Consider the following 5222-nt stretch of genomic DNA (forward strand, 5'->3'; position numbering starts at 1 on the left):
ATACTAAACAAATTACTAAACAAAAGAATGTTTACCAAGTGCTAAAATGAAAATGAAGCCAGGAAACATGAACGTTGAAATAAATGAAAACCGAGTGATGAGGCCACTGCTCATCTCCTGGGGGTCATTTGCTGAAGTTTTGTAACTAAGGTAGACCATACAGTCTCTCTGTCCTAGCTAACACACTTTACAACATACTATCAAACTTAATCTAGAAGTGTTTCCATTCTTGGTCCCAAACCTGAATATTAGAAATTCCATCCAAGACCACAGACACAGGCCTGCTTGTACAATTCTGATTATAGAAGACACTTTATACTAATTTCAGTTGGACAAGTAAGAACTTGGAAAAAAAAGTTCTACTTTTGACTTTTATTTTGCAGTACTAGGGATGAAGAACTTGGGAACTCACACATGCTTAGCAAGTATTACACCTTTAAGTTAGCCCCCAAGAACCACAATCCTAATTTTTTTTTTGGTTTTGTTTTTTTTGAGACAGGGTTTCTCTGTGTAGCTTTGGAGCCTCTCCTGGCACTTGCTCTGTGGATCAGGCTGGTCTAGAACACACAGAGATCCACCTGCCTCTGCCTCCCAAGTGCTGGGATTAAAGACGTGTACCGCCACTGCGCAGCCACAATCCTAATTTTTAGAAATGGATATTTGTAAGTGTATTCACTTGTGAAAACTCAGTAAATGTGCACTCGTAATCTATGCATTTCCTGAGATGGGTAAGTAGAAACAAAGTCTAACCCTAACCAAGAAGCTATTTGCAATTGATACCTACTGGGAAAGGGGAAATTGGTTCTCTCAAATGGAGTATCACTGGCTATATCTACCATCCTATGGCCAGGAGTAGGTGACCAACACAAAACTGACTCCATGGTTTTTTTGTTTTGTTTTGTTTTTGGTGTGTGTGTGTGTGTGTGTGTGTGTGTGTGTGTGTGTGTGTGTGCGCGCGTGCGTGCGCGCGCGCGCGCATTTTTGTTTGGTTTGGTACTTTCTGTCTTACTGGTGTTTTCTTTTTAGTTTGTCTTGATTTTCCTTTTTTTGCTTTTGTTAGTTTTAAGGGAAAGAGAAAGAACATGAAGTTGGATGTGTAGGGAGTTGGGGAGAATCTGGGAAGAGTTGGGGAGCAGAAATATGATAAAAAAAATAGTGTATTAAAATGATTTTTAAGGCTGGGCATTGGTGGCCCACGCCTTTAATCCCAGCACTCAGGAGGCAGACGCAGGCGGATCTCTGTGAGTTCGAGGCCAGCCTGGTCTCCAGAGCAAGTGACAGGATAGGCTCCAAAGCTACACAGAGAAACCCTGTCTCAGGAAAGAAAAAAAAAAAAAGATGTTTTTAAGCAAAAAAGATATGTGCATTTCATTGTATACAGATTTTGCCTGAATGGAAAATAGATGCAATTAACTCTAGTTTATGTGCTGGCTAGTTTAATGTCAACTTGACACAAGCTAGTCATCTGAAAGGAGGGAACCTCAATTGAGAAAATGCCCCCATAAGGTATGATTGTAGGGCATTTTCTTAATTAGTGATTTGATAGCAGAGAACATAGCCTATTTTGGGTGGTGCCACCCCTGGGCAGGCTGAGCAAAGCCATGGAAGCAAGCCAGTAAGCAGCATTCTTCCATGTCCTCTGCATCAGCTCCTGCCTCCAGGCTTCTGCCTTGTTTGAATTCTTGTCCTGACTTCCTTCAGTGATGAACAGTGATGTTCAAGAATAAACTAAATAAGCCCTATCCTCCTCAATACCACAGCAATAGAAATCCTAAGATGGAAATACCAGAAGTACCAGGATAGTAGGGTATTGCTGTGACAGACCCGACCATGTGGGGAGGATTGTGGAAGAACTTTGGAATTCTGCCCTAGAAAAGCCTTTGGGTGTTGAGAGCTCAGTGAGCTGTTTTGTAGGAGCTTGGAAGATAAAAATGTTGAGAGCAGTGCAGACAATGGAGGCCTGGCTTGTTAAGTTTCAGAGGAAAGAAAAACCTACTGGGCCCATTTGTGTGAAGAACCTGTGGTGTCTGTTTAGCTGGAGCTGAAAAATTGGCTGTGATTAACAAGATGTCAGAACCACTAAAGAAAAATCTTCAGTTTGTTCAGACAATGGATGCTGGTGAGCCGGGGCTGAAGATTCAGCTGTGACTAGGAAAAGAACATCATCATTGATGTGAATCTTTTGGCCAAGTATTGACCTCAGGGTCAATACACAGGTGTATTCCAGAAGTGTTCTAGAAGACTGTGTCTCCTATTGGCAGCCAAATTTGGTAGTAATTCAGAACTGGTTTTGACGGCATGGAGGGGTCATGGAGTGCATCTGAGGCTTGTAACTGTGTGGCAGCACTGGAGTCTCTGAAGAGAGTCCAGGAGAGGCAACTAGTGAAAGTGCAGCCCAATTGAGTCAAAAGACTCCAGCATTTTGGAGATGCCAGCATCATGAGATGACTGCAAAGAACTGCAATAGTGGAGTGGAGCCAGCAAAGCCTAGAAGAGACCCAGGCCCTTTGGAGAAGTCTAGATCACTAAGTGGATCCCAGACATTGGACAATGAATTATTTACACTGTCAGAATTTGGTTTTGCTTTGTTCAGATTGTGACTGTGCCCTGGTTCTTGCCCCTCAAACTGAGAAAGTCTTCAAATTATTGTTTTTACATAAGCCCACAATTGAGAGATTTGGGGGATTTTACAGATTTTTTTATTTTAAGAGAGACTGGGTATTTTAAAGAGACTTAGTTTTTAAGTGTTTGGATTTTTAAAATTTGGAATGTTCATATTGTAATGTGGGTATTAATGTGTGATCTTGGGGATGAACAAGAAAGGAAAGGTTATAGCTTAACAGTGATGTGTCTGTGTGTCAAGATGACAAGGGATCAACTGGGCTGGTTAGTATGTGCTGCATACATTAAAAGCCCCTCTGCCTTTAATCTTTTTAACTCTCCTTATGGACAAGTCCAGTGCTTTATACATGTACTTTTTTTCATGAAGTTATATTCACTGTATCCATATGCCATGGTTGTAATTTCTCATATATTTCTGATTTCAGGTGTAGTGTTCACTGTTTGGTGTGGATTTATCATGTACATTCTAAAAGCACTAACTAACCAATTCTTCCTTCTCAGAAAGAACTGTTTTTCACTAAGAACTCAAATGTCGGCAGCAATCTTTCAAGGGACATCAAAGAGACACTTGAGTAGTAAGGACCTGTGAGGCTGACTAGGGAGGAAATGTGTCCCATATTGAAGGTCCTTTTCCTTCCTTGGAGGTGTCCACTTGTTCTAAAGAGAAGATTAAGTCAAACCGACTCCTCACACAGACCACAATTTTCCCTGACCCTTGTACTCCCCTATCATGCTGAGATAGGTGACGTAGGATTAGGACACTGCCTTGATAGAGTGTGGTGGGACATGTCAGACTTCAGTGTTAGATTAAGAAAGGCAACAGATTCCCATCTAGCTACCACAGAGAATACTTGCCCTTGGTTGTGAGGTGCACCAGACTGTTGCTGTTCTGGTCCAAACCAGACATAAAATTGAACAAGCCTCCGGGTGATTTCAGTCCCCAGCTATCGAGTCACCCTCAGCCTTCGAGCTTTCTTTTGGATGATACCCAGAGCTAGGAGCCAGGAATAAAGTATCCCTGTTGAATCCTGTCCACATTCTTTACCCACATAATAAATTGTTGTCAGAGTTAAGTAGTTCTTGGAGGATTTTCACAAACTTGCATTTACAAATTACATGAGATTTTAGTCTTGTACCACCATATTCTTTTTTTTTTTTTTTTTTTTTTGGAGACAGGATGTCTGTATATCTCCACATGATCTTGGCTTACCAGAGAATACCTGGTGTCTTACCTTCCCAGTAGCTTCATGGCATCTCCCCTGTAACTCACTCTCTGCATTCCTCCTCCCAGAATTCTCCTAGTCTGGTAGCCCCGCCTATACTTCCTGCTTGACTACATCCTGCCTGTCCATTGGCTGAATCAGCTTTATTCATCAACCAATAAGAGAAACATATGTTCACAGCATACAGGACGTGCCCCATGGGCAGGGTCATGTTATACAGCCTATGCTTGTCTTGAATTTACAGCAATCTCCCTAACTCGGCTTTCCAAGTACTAGGATTACAGGTGTATGCTACCATGCCTTGCTTCTCTTGCCTTTTAAAAGTATAGTTAGGACTAGAATGCTGAAGAGGAAAATGTCAGAAGCCAGAAAGGTCCTGTCCTTTAGCCTTCAGTTTCTTCCTGCTAACAAGTGTGTCTATGGGGGGGGGGGCATGAAGAAAAGGACTCACCTCATTGACAGGTGGGAACGCTGTAGTACACTGGAGTACAGTCTGCGAGCTGCAGACACAAGGCAGAAAGCCAAAGCCCTCTTGTTGACAGGAGTAAAGTACTCACTGAAGTAGGATGGGATTAGGGCTCCAGTTCACAGCTCTTGGACAGAACTAAGATGATTTTCCATCCCTATTTTTCCAAGCTCAGAAACTACCCAAGAACTGCTCATTACTTACTGCCCAATAGCCAAGGCTCTCAGTGCTGTTTCCTTCAACCCTGACAAAGGGATGGTCATGGGCTTCCCATCCATCCTCCAATCTTTACTTCAGGCAATTTAGGGGCCTTGACTCAGTCTTCCCAGTTCAGAGGTCCTGAATTCAGTTCCAGCCTGGAGTCAAATCCTCCTTTATTATTTCTATTTAGTTTTATTAACTCACCCATCCATTCAGTGTGTGTATGTTGTGGGTAAAGGTCAGAGGACAGGGACTAAACTCAAGTTTGGCAGGCTTGGTGGCAAGAGCCTTTAGCCACTGAGCCATCTTGCTAGCCCAAATCCTTCTTTTATAACATATTTGTTGTTACCAATCTCTGGTTCCCAATTTTCTTTTTTACAAAGAGAAGGATGTTTTACATCTCAGAACTGTCATGAATGAAATAATGAATAGAATGGTTCTAGTGAGAATACACACGTGCATGTAATGCTTTTTGGTGTGGGTCTTGCTGCATTGGTGCTTGAATTTAATACCACCTCTCTCCATACCTTCCCCCAGGCTGATACAGCTTCTGAGACAGCAACTATGGTAACTATGTGAATAAACAGCTCTCTTTTGTAAGTTCCTATTCCCAGCCTCTATACAATCAAATATGTGGAGTTCTGCTGCAGTGGCTAGAAGGCTCTGCCTCAAGCATGCTTTCTTTTAGGCTAGACAGCATACAACAACTA

The sequence above is a fragment of the Cricetulus griseus genome, chromosome 6 (genome assembly GCF_003668045.3).
Source record: "Cricetulus griseus strain 17A/GY chromosome 6, alternate assembly CriGri-PICRH-1.0, whole genome shotgun sequence".
In the NCBI taxonomy this organism is placed as follows: Eukaryota; Metazoa; Chordata; class Mammalia; order Rodentia; family Cricetidae; genus Cricetulus; species Cricetulus griseus.